This window comes from Tauraco erythrolophus, chromosome 3, assembly GCF_009769465.1.
Source record: "Tauraco erythrolophus isolate bTauEry1 chromosome 3, bTauEry1.pri, whole genome shotgun sequence".
Taxonomy (NCBI): Eukaryota; Metazoa; Chordata; class Aves; order Musophagiformes; family Musophagidae; genus Tauraco; species Tauraco erythrolophus.
In genome coordinates, this window is record NC_141467.1 from 89,081,285 (window position 1) to 89,093,867 (window position 12,583).

A 12,583-nucleotide genomic window follows, 5' to 3' on the forward strand; every position below is an offset into this window, starting at 1 on the left:
GATGAGCGACTGTATCAAGATGAAGAAACATCTTCAGCTGATAAAAGAATTGGAGACTCTAATAGTGTAGCTGGCAGCAAAAGGAAGCCAAGCTTCTTCCTGTAACTAAGGAAGGAACATCTAATGGAAATTCACACACAGTAAGATTTTTAAAAAAAACCAAGACAATACCTTTACAGCTGTGTAATTTATGCAGTCACTTGAGAAGAAAAAAACCCACTGTATTTTAATGACTGCATTAGCAATAGACAGGATTATAGTTTACAGCTTTTATACTGCTTCTATACCTTGTAGAGAAATATATTATACAAATGTTCAGTTATAATTTAAGGATTTAACTTATAATCTAATCTTTTAGGTGAAAAAGTCTGTAGTTCACCACACCTACGTTCTTTTGGATGGGTGAGGACAGCATGAAAAGTATCTCTTAAAAATTAATAACATACAGTCTGCTCCTTTTTTCCATCTCACTCTTTCCTCCTTCCCAGTTCTTTAAGAGACCCTTATTTTATGAAGTTAAATAGCCTTAGAGTGAAACAACTTACACATTCTTAAAGGAAATTGTTTCCTTATAGCAGGTTCTTCAATACCAGCAGCTTCAGGAGGAGACAAATTCCTTTTGGGGATTAAATACATTTCTAAATAATACCTGACGTAACTCTTACAAAATACTATACTCAATCATACGTGGCCAGCCTTCCTGATCTGATAAGATACATGATAAAACTTCTTATGACCCGGAGCCGCAAGACATTTAAAGTCTCTGTCACAGACTTGGTGGATGGGGAGACTCTGAGAGTAGTTTACAGGTGAGAGATGGCAACTGTTTCCCAAGTGGCCCAGGACTGGGGTAACTGAGTCAAATGTGGGGTCCAAAGGTGATTTACTGGAGTTGGTCACAGGTCACTTCTTCCCACAGAGGGGACTCAGGTTACTTAGAAGGTCCCATGATAGTAAAAACACTGTGAAGAAAGCCAGAAAGTCCCTGTAAGGAGTCATACTCAAATGTATGAAAACTGTAGTGTGAGGTGCGGATCTCCTCTCTCTGGTGACCAGCAACAGGACATGAGGAAATGGAATGAAGCTGTGCCAGGAGAAGTTCAGATTGGACATTTTGAAAAGGTTCTTCACTGAGAGGGTGGTTGGTCACCAGGGAAGTGGTCACGGCACCAAGCCTGTCAAAGTTCTAGGGGCACCTGAACAATGCCCTTAGTGATATGGTTTAGTTTGTAGTCCTGTGAGGAGCAGGGAGTTGAACTTAATTCTTATGGGTCCCTTCCAACTTGAGATATTCTATGATTCTATGGTTTTATGTGTGTACATTGGGCATTACACGTTGCCTAGCCATCTACAAGGCAATAATAGTAATCTACTGTTACACAAGAACAGGAGTTATATTAACAAATCTTGTTGTTTGAGATGTTTAAAACTACCGCAGACAGAAAAATAATAATTATGAAATAATAAATAATCTTGTTTGGACTTAGAGATGGGCAGAATAGCTCTAGGGATTCATGTTTTTTTTCCTACTTCCCAGCAACTTTCAGCCTCAGTAGTGGCCATAGTGGTGGGATCCAGTGGCGTTTCTCAGTTTTGTGTCATGCAACATACCACTTTGAACTGGCCTCTGTATCACCAATGGCAAATGTGGCATAGGATTTTTCCTGTCTGAGTTCAGATAATGTCCAGATTTACTGCTGAACAAATGAACCTTTGAGAATTTTGGCATGAAAATTTTTACTGTCTCAAATTCCATGGTATTCTGTTTTCTCTAACTTACGAGTTTCCTTTCTGCATTATTTAAATATGCAGCTATACCTGATAAAACTTTTCAACACATATTTTACTTGCTTCCTTGTTTGCCAAAAGTATTTCTTAAATCCACCTTCTTCCACAGTGTCTCCCATCTCTGATCTATATAAAAAGTGCTCATTATGTTAATTCAGGTTTATTAAAAAAAAAAAAAACCTGCTTAGCTCTGAGATTAACACATACTCAGATCACCATATGCATAGTCTGTATTTAAGGTCTGTCTATCACAGCAGTTGCATATTCAGAAACTGTGTGTTCTTGTTATCTTCTACATTGAGCTAAATAAATGTGATCCTAAAATAATCATAATTGCAAAAGTCTGAATCCTGAAGCTCTCAAAGTGTCCTCATTGAGGCAAAACCAAAAGATATACAAGGAGTTTTGAAAGAATAAAATAGAACATTGACTAGAAAGTGATGCCTTTATATTTGCTTCCTCTGGGAATAAAGAAGACACGAGTAAAAATCTAGGGGACAGTTCCAAGGAAAGAATTGTTTCCCTTTGTAGAAGGAGCAGGTTTGTCTCATATATAAGGAGAAGAAATCTTGCAACTCCCTATTCCACTGACCCTTCATACTGCGGGGTGCTGGTATTCCCAATCCTTGGCACTGCTGCTCTACAGGGACTGGAGTGGTTGATGTTGGCCAACAATCATTGGACGCTCTTGCTATCCGTATGTTTTGATAAAATACCATAGGTGTGCAGAGACAGGACCAAGGTGCTTCTGCAGTGGCAAATTCTCTGTAAACCATTATAGATAAGGGGGGTGGGAACGAATGCAGAGCTGGTGTGTTTCCGGTTCCAATCACTGCTACTGTGGGAGTAAGTACTGAAACTCCTAGCAGTCCCCTCACTTCTTAAAAGTCATCCCAGTTGAAAATTAATCTTTGCAAGGTGTTGTGGTTGGCACCAGGACCTGAAGAGGTGGCCGGGAAACTGGTCAGGGTTCTGCTCTCGGCTGTTTGGGGCAGGATTTCTCGATATGTGGCCAGATAATAGTAGCTGTATTAGGCTATGAGGGAGAAAAGTAGACCTGCTACATAGTGCGATCTTTTCACATCAACAAATAAATCATAGTACAAAGACAGCAAGCCCCAAAGGTCTTTTATTCAGGTGTTGTAAGTTTAGAAAAAAAAAAAAGTAATTTATCTCAGGTAGACTGTTTAAAGAAAACGTTCTTGGAAGACAACTCAGCAAGCATATTTAACATTAATGGGATTGGGAAGCATAATTTATGTACATTAGAAAAAAGGAAGCCCAAAAAATCATAAGAACTGAACGCAAGCCAATTCAAAATTATTTAGGATGTTGTACAAGTTACAACAGTACATTCTGTGACTTGTAGCCTAATATCAGATATCACAAGGAGTCTTTACAAAATTAAAGACCAGGCACTGTTCAGCATGTTAGATCTATGACGAATATGAATCAGTTCCACTCTTTTCAGCCCTGACCACCATTCCCATGCCAATTGACTGAAGTTAAACTACACAAATTAAATGCAAAATGAGAATGCAGTCAATACTATGCATTCGAAAATATGTAACTTCAGAAATGAACATGAGATTGCTTCTCTTCCCCATCTCAGTCCCTCACATACTCCTACTCTGCCAGGTATCATGTCATATTACGTATTTCCTCAGGCCGCAAGACAATAGACTTACAATTTATTTATCTGTCAGAGATAGGCACATCCATAATCTAAAATTCACACTAAGGCTAAATTTGTATTCCAGGCCTATTGCAGAATGCCACCATCCTCAGCAAACAGTGTACTTGGCAATAAGACAGCTTCTTCATATTTTTTTTCCCTTGGAGAAAGTCACAGTTTCAAGGTACATTAGGGTGAAAGACTCAGGTCTTAGAATAATAAATAAAAAAATGCTGAAACTGGCGAAGTTCAAACTGACACATTTATAACAGTGAGAGTAATCATCCTGTGAATCAGATTTCCAAGGGATGTGGTTAAATTTTCCATAATTAGGGATCTTTAAGTCAAGACTGGATATCTTATTAAGAGAAATATTCCAATTCTATTATAAATCCTTAAGCCTAATTCAGGAATGAGCTGGCTAAAGCTGTATGGTCTAACTTATGCAGGAAAGCAGATATCATGGTGATTCTGTGTGAACTTAACATCTGTGAAAAATAATAGTAATGGTAAAAATAATAGCATTACAACTATTTAAGTAGTTCAAGTTAGACACCAGTGTCCAGAGCTAGGCTATTATTTAAGCACTTGGTTTTTAAGGATACTAACAGTCAAATAGCTTTTGAAGGACTCTGTGGACAATATCCTATAGAAAACAGAAATCAAAAAAGGGAGTTGTTCTACATCAATCTCAAAAAAAACCACCCACAACAAAAAACAAACAAACAAACAAAAACCAAAGAGAAAATAAATAAAAAAAAATCCTGATGAATGCAAACAAGTCCAAGCTCCAAATGCTGAGGAAGCATTTGTGAGCAAAGGAAACTAAAATCAACTTCAATTTCAGGAAAGTAGTGGGGATCCTTTTTTTATTAGAATTCAGTTTTCCTTTGGAGATTGTAATTCACTAGAAAATCCACTTGGCACTTTTTTCTTCATTGCCTTTTATAAAATGATGTTTACTCAATGAAGATGATCTCCTATGAGATGAAGGCAGGAAAAGTTTTAGAAGAAACTATTTTCCTGAAGATAAAGTTGGAAGTAGCAATCCATGCAGATCTAGATGGGGAGCTTGGGGACAGAAATTTCAAAGGTAGTCATTGTTGGCCCGATGTCGTTCTCTCTGAAACCAGTGGAAAAACTGAGTGAAATAAAGCTAGGCCAGGGAGAAGTGTTTATGGTAATTAAACCTTTTGTGTCAACTGCCGGAAAACTTTTCAAGTTTAATGGTGCAGTAGTAGGCAACTATCATCATTCCCAAAGCTTTTCTTTGTGGTAATTATTATAAATCCCTACCCTTCCCTTCAATGAGGAGGAATTTTCTTCTTTAGCTCATATGTTCGCTTTGAATCAGGGACAATAAGCCTAGCCAGATAGTCGAAAGAAGCATAGGGCATTAGATCCCCCAACCCTTTAGTAGCACAGAAAATATTTTAAACTAAAAACACTGAAGTGACTACTTTAACATACAATTAGATATCTCCTATCATGCTTTTCACAATCCTTTAAAATTTCAGAAAGAGGCATTATTACCTGAATCCTCTCAGAAATTAATTTCCATTGTGACACATGCTGTTTAATCACTTAACCCATGTTGACCTCCAATAACGCTGTGCCTCATAGCTGCAGCCAAAGGAAACATCCCTCAGACCCGGCTACCTGGGCTGGGCAAAATACTGGGGCTCACATGCCATGTGTCGCTTCAGGTATCTGAGCTCACTAGAGGAACCCTGCGCAGCACCACGTTGTACATAGAATCATAGAATCATAGAATCGTTAGGTACATCTTTAGTCTTCTTACAATACCAATACATAACAAAAGCATGCACTAGGAGGAAAGTACTGTTCTTATTCCCTTTTTACAAGCAGAATGAGATGATAATAATTTGCAGAAGTGCTCATAACTATTATTATTTATTATTTGCACTGTGATAGCATCTATGAACAGAGTCTGTGGCAGAGCTGGAAACAGAATCTAGCTCTTGTGAGCACCAGTCAAGTGCCAAAACCACAAGTCCTTCCTTCCTCCCACACTGCATGTATTTGTAAAGAATTATGCTTTTTTTTCAATTTTGTAACCGCTACAGCATGGTTAACCCCCCACCCCCCACAGTATTCTGGTCTGTATTTGGTTTAGGAAATTACTGTTTTTAAGGATATTTTCATTATAGGTTTGTGTTTTTTTTTTTTTTTTCTCCAGATCAATTTAATGCTTTCTCATTTGAAAAGGCCATGAATGAAAGAAAAGGAATTACCACATTGCACTTGTTTCTCAGCAATTACTCATATGCACTTATTCACACGTTCATATGCACATAGTCACAAAACTCAGCTTGTAGAAAACATTGATTTCCAGGCTGCTCTCACAGTCTGTGACTGATCAAACACAGAAACCATTTAACCTCTCTCAGACACTACAAATACAAGTAAGAGGAAGTGACAAAAAAAAGGAACTAGCAAAGTTTCAAACAATGGAATCAAAGAAAAAAGTCTATATACAGTTTTTCACCACCACAACAACAAAATGTGTGTCTTTTAATTTTCATTCCCATAGAAAGCTGTGAATCCTGCTTGCAAATGTCTCAGTGGGGAAAAAGGGCAGGAAAAGGGTTAAATCAGCCAGGATACGAGAATTCCTTCAGAGTCTGTTAAAAGATGTAAATAACTTTTGTGCTGAATATGGCTCTGATTAAACAAAGTCATTATTATTAGCTTTAAAAGATGTAAGTCTGAGATATATGCTGCAACTTGCCGAGTAACAATGACGTGTCACTAGTTTCCTGTTCTTCACTCTTTCATCCTAGTTGTACCCTCTTTGCCATCCATGTTATTCTAGTTCTACCTTTGGGCCCCATACTGATTAACCCAGCGTAGCCCAGGTCCACGACTTGGCTTCTAGAGGCTACTGCAACATGAAGAGCATGTAACTAATAATAATAATAGTCTCCAGACACTTACCGCTGGGCAACAGTGCTTATTACCATGAGTAGTCTCATTGAAGTCAATGACACTGCTTTCTTCCAGGAGTAGTTACAGTGCAGTTAATGGCACTCTTCGTAGTGTAAACACCACACCCTATGAAAGTGTTTAAAATATCAGGACCTTATAAGCTATTCTGGCCAGGTAATCTGTCTTTATTTGTCCTGCTGAACATCCCACGTGATTATGACATGATGTATTACAAATCAGAAATGCAATACTGTCAGCTGTAGGGTTTTTTCACTTCTATAATTGTTTTAGTCTTTGTAGAAACATGGCAGTTACGTTACAGCTAGGACTCTAAATGCCTTTTCCTCTAACTTATCTATGTGCCCCTAAATTTTATGTGCATTTTCCAATCAGATTGAAATTCAGGCAACTATAATAGGACTACTAGATACAGTTAGTGCTTCAAACATAGTGCTACTTGGGACAGAATTTGTAAAGATTTAGCCTTCTTCGACCTTAAGTTAAAAAAAAAAAAAAGAAAAAAAAAGATTTTGTCATTTGTTAAAAAAAGAGAAACTCTCGGCATGTTTTTTTGTGCATGTAAATGTGAAGATCATGCTGGACCTACAATTGTGTCCTAAGTGACCTCAGCCACTCAGTGTTTTTCTCAATCAGCATGTGCTTCCCCATTTTTTTTTCAAGGAAGAAAGAGTTGAGTTTCAGTAGAGTTTAGTTTTTGGCAAAGCAAAAGGTTTGTTTGGGAAGGACTATCTTGCACAAATATGAGTGATTTCCAGTCAGGTGAGGTGGCCAAAAAGATCCTTGAAGAAGCCAGCAACTCTGTCCTTCCTTTAGCCAATTTCAGTGAAAATTGAACTACCCTATATGCTGGTAGAGAATTGCTTAGAGATAGGAAAGCAGAACATGGTGTAGTATTAGCCAGGTGGCAGAACTGCTAGCAAGGATCTTCCTATTAAAGGAGTTGAAATCCCAGAGGGATGGAGAACATTGTGTGTTTGTGTGTACGTGTGTGAAACTGGAAGTGCTTCAACTTATATGTATACAATAGAGTGTGATAGATATATAGGAATAGCTTTTTAGGTGCTTATATATTCTAAAATGCTATAATGAGAGGAAAAGCGAAATGGATAGAGAGGAAAGCAAAATGGTGAGGGAAGGTAAAATTGTGTGGGGTGGGCCAGAGTGCCCAGAGGACAAGACGAATACACTAAATTAATCAAGTGACTAAAGCTATCTTCATGTAATAAAGCTCAAAAGAAAAATTGTATGAAATGATTATGCATTCCTGATGGAAAGATTTCTCTTTAATTAAAAACCAACAAAAAGCGACTCAGCCCAAGTAGATCCAGTGAGAAAAACAAAGCAAAACAAAACAAACTTTGTTAAAACTGATTCATGTTTGCTTAAAGGTATTTTGTGCCCTTTCTGAGGATCAGGTATAGCAAATCCTAAGCTTCTGAAGAGCAGGGAATGCATGGGCAGATCTCAGTTTAAATTTCTGAAATCTGGGGAATTCAAGTTTTATTTTACCTTCATCTACCCTACTCAAATACTTACTCAGCTCCACAGAAAGAGCATCACATCAATGATTTTGAAAAAAAAAAAAATCGTTATTTACAGTGCCTTCATCCTTCTGCAGATGACTCAGTCTAACACTTTTCTTTCACTTACCTGTCTGTAAACCCACAGGCCACACACATCTCTCATCTGGCTGCTGACGATCTCAGCACCCTACTGCTAACGTAATATACACATGACAGTGCAGAAATGAGGTATATAGGCTCTTCCCAGGTGCATCAGTATCTTTTCCCTTTGATCGTGAAAGCAGGAGTCACTCACAGGGATTCACACACACACCCAGAGAGACACAACCGCTCCCCAGCCATCTCTTACCACAGTCATGCTGCACTGCTCCATCCCTATCCTTCTATCTCTGCACATTCGGCTCATATACTGACTGCAGCAGAAAAGCCCCCGGGGAATCCCCAGCAGCTATATGCAACTTCTAGAAGGCACAATTAGGCTGCAGGGCCATGTCGTTTAACTCTCTGCTTCCCAGTTTTCCAAAATCTGAGTTTTGCTGTGTCCTGGTTCTGTAGTGACACAAAAGGCATTCTCTTAATTCATAAAGCGCTGTTTGTCTCTCGGTAAGTATATTAAACGTTCCAGGGAGTGACTTTGTAGCAGGTATATTCATCAGCGCACTTCAAGTCATCACTGCAGAGCACGTGCAGAAAGCAAAACTTCGCATTCATGACTGTGAGTATTTACCCCATGAGACTGATTTTAAGTGCTGTGATAATTTGATTACTGTGTATTTTCAGTGAAAATAGTTCCCGTAACTTGGTACTTCTTATGAAAGTACTTCTAGTGTGTATATAAATGAAGCAGCTATTCAGAGTTGGAGTGGTAAATACATGTAAGGGAAAGCAGCTACCTGTTCAGGTGTAATCTGCGATTAGAACAACAGGCAAAATTAACTGAAGTAAACAGAAATTGAATATTCATTGTGAAGATCTGGGTCTCGTATCACAGAAAAATGCATAGATCTATCAGGTAACGCAACCAGTATTTTTAATGACCTTTCATGGAGCTGAAATGGCATATCTTGCATGAGGTACTTGAAGATCAATTAACAATTAGGATGAAAGGGCCAAGAATCCATGCCGTCTTAGCGCCCTGAGGCTTTGAGTTCAGCAAAGAAACACAAACCTTGCCAGTAAACTTATCATCCAGGGCTTTGCAGACGACAGTCTGTGGAAAGCTTGATTTAAAAGCAAAGTCTCAAGGTGTGCTCTCAAGCTTCCAGTGTATTCGGAATAGGGCTAGGTTCAGGTTTAGACACGCTATCGGCAGGCAAAGGACTGGGCCTGCTCCTGAGGATGCCCAGGAGCTTCTCTTGGCACGTTCAAGTGTTAAAGAACATAAAAGTTAGGAGGCATGTCTAGCCTTTGAGCCAGCTGGAATAAGCACTTGTCTCAGCAGCACATTACCTCTACAACCCACATACGCACTGTTTCCAAATCGGTAAAACAATAAATTCCTTTCAATCTCTTGTGGCAACTCTTCCTGAGCTGTTTCATTGAGCAAAGTACACTGGACGCTGCATTTCAGACTCTCTTAGTGACAAGCCACTGTCACTTTTTTTGGGTGGCAGGTAAGCCTATGTACAAGGTACCTGTTGTGTCAGAAACTAGGTCCTGAATTAAAATGATCCTCCTGACGTTGACTTGTGGGGGCTGTGGGCAGCAGAAGGCTGCTGTGCAGCAAGGCAGCATCTTTCTGGCAGCCTCACTGTTGTAGGATTCCTACCGAAGGTAATACACTGCTTGGCTGTGCAGCACAAGTGGAAAGCCATGAGCACTCAAAGCCAAAAAACTCTGTGTGTTCTTAGCCAATTTCTTTTCCTATGAGCCCAGATTTTTGGTTTTTTTGGTGGGGTTGTTTGGGTTTTTTTTGGCAATACTGATGTGGCCGAAAGGGACAGACAATTTGAAAACAAAAGTTTCTCTCTGCTGTTAATACCAGGCACTTAGGTACCGCCATGAAATTATAACTCTTTGAGTTCATGTCCATATTTATATGTAGTGAAGAGACAGCAAATACATACATACAACTGGAACTACACTTAATGCAGTATATACTTAAATTTTGAGTGAAAATGCAATAATAAATCCCATGGTAGTTATTTTCCTTAGCTCATGACTTGCCTTATAATTCTAATGCCCATGTAAAACATCTGAACTAGACCTCTAAATGTGGAGAAGGCAGCCTAATCTGATGGAAAAGGACAGCTGACAGTGGGAAGATTGCATTTGCATACTAGAGAATGATTCTCCTTTCCAGGCTTTTTCTCCTTCTGAATAGAGTGCCAAAATGGTAGGTATAAATGGTAGCTTAAACAAAGCCCAGTTTAATTTCAGATGCTAATGGTGTGACTAGACCTGGTATCAGTGCACATGTGTGGAAGCGCAGGCAGAGGGCTCTTTCCAGTCCTCACATTTGAACCCAGTGGAAAAATCCATCCTTGCTTAAAGGTTACCTTAAGGAGACGCTAATCTGTGTGACTATGTAATTATGATTTCTGTATATCTCTAATAAAATTGTCTGTGTCTTTATTTTCAGCTTTAAAAGGAAAGTATTAAAGAGCCCTGACCACAGAAAGCTTTTTTGTGAATATGACCCTTTGTCCTGGGTAAGTATTGCATCAGAGAGTACAGTGGCATACCTGTTGCTTAATTTTAGAAGGAAAAAAGGTTTTAAATTTCACTGCAAGAGAAAATATTAGTACCTCTGTAGGGAATATCTTCTGAAAATAACTGCTGGTAGAAAAACCAGAAGCAGTTAGGGATAGTATCTAACATCACAAGTGGATTATTAGTTGAGGATTTTAATTTTTAATATTAACATACCTGTTCCCATAAAAAACAGATATCTGTTTTCTTTAAAAAAGTGTGTCATTACTGTTTTTACAGTTTTTCCAGCTTAAAAACAATAAGGAATCTACTTACCTGGCATTTCGTTTGTTTGTATAAGATTTATGTACAGTAAAAAGTAATGATGATGGATTCTAAATTGTTTCCTAAATTCAGATGCATATTTAAAAACATAGATGTTATAAAATGTAGCACTAAGCAAGTGTAACACATGTATGGTAGAAGACAATAGAATGTAAGTATTAATAGAAACCAGTTTCTAGTTGCAACCGTTTTCCAAGAGAATACAGTTTGAAGTCAAACATATGATATTTTATGCTTATGACAAACTTGCTTCACAGCAGATATTTTCCCACATAGAAGCTCTAGCAGTGCCACCTTGGTATCTCTGGGAGCATACTTCCCTCCTGAAAACATTTTGGGGTTTTGCAAAAAAAAAAAAAAAAAGAAAAAGAAAGGAAGAAAGAAAAATCAACTGTCTCACTGGATTGAACCTCAAAGGATTCTTTGACGCAAGTGTTATTTTGACCACGTGAACGTGGTTTCCATTTTTAAAAAAACTAGATTAAAACATGCATGAACAAACTGTCCATTGAACTTTAATGTCTCTTTGTTTCTTTGATGGTTAACAGATTTCTGCTTCATAGATTGCCTCCTCCCTATACATTCTAAAAGTGAAATGATACATTGTAATTTGAATGATAATTTTGTTTTGATGATTTAATTGATAACAGACAGAGGAATAAAATCCCTGTTTTTCTCTGCCACGCAGATGATATAGCTACATTTCTCAGTAAACATCTGTGTGTAATTAAGGGATGTTGCACTAAAACTGTTTTTTCCTTACCTTTACCCTGGGGTTTTCTTGAGGCTCTGTTGGATAATCCCTTTTCAGGAAAGGAGATGTTGCCTCTTGTCATTCAAGGATTCTTCATCTTTACTTTCAGTGGTTTAGGTGCCAACTAAAAGTTATCTGTCCACATAGTTTTTAATGACATCAAGGCCAGTCATAGCACACCCCCTTTCTGTTATCTTTCCAAGAATCTTTGCAATCTCATCAGTTTATCTTAAAAAAGAAACGTTAATAGTATTTTTAGTGGAGACAGAGTTTGACCTGATGTGTGTATACATATTTTTGCAACTGCGATGTTATGTGAAAGACAGCAAAAATACTCAGTAGGATCGCTTCTAACCCAATTGTTTTATTGCGCAGTAATACCATATTTTTTAAGAGTTGCACATCTTTGTATAGACATGTAAATCAAAAGCAGACCAAGAACTGTTCAAACCTGCTCTGCCTATGTTGCACACAGGGAGTTATTCATTCAGTTTATCAGCCATAAAAATAATTGCACTACATTCAAAACTGACTGACATCTATTATAATTTTTAACACTAAAATGTCCTGATAAAAAAGAACACAGCAATAATAACACCTGATTAGTCGAGAATTGCTACTGTAAATTATAGTGTTTGCAGAATAAAATAGAGATGAAAGAATTACAACTTTATATTAAAAGATATTACTAGGATTTTTTTCTCTCTTTCTCCCCTATAATGCCTTAGCTATACCCAGTCCTGGAGAAATGGCTAGGTGACTGCTATTGCCAAATTTCCAAACATTCTTTTTTGATCTTAAAATTTAAAATAAAACAAGAATAATTTTTCATCAATGCTTGGGTTTCTGTTTCACATGCAGCTATAACGACTTCTAATTTTTAAGGAAGAAACAAAG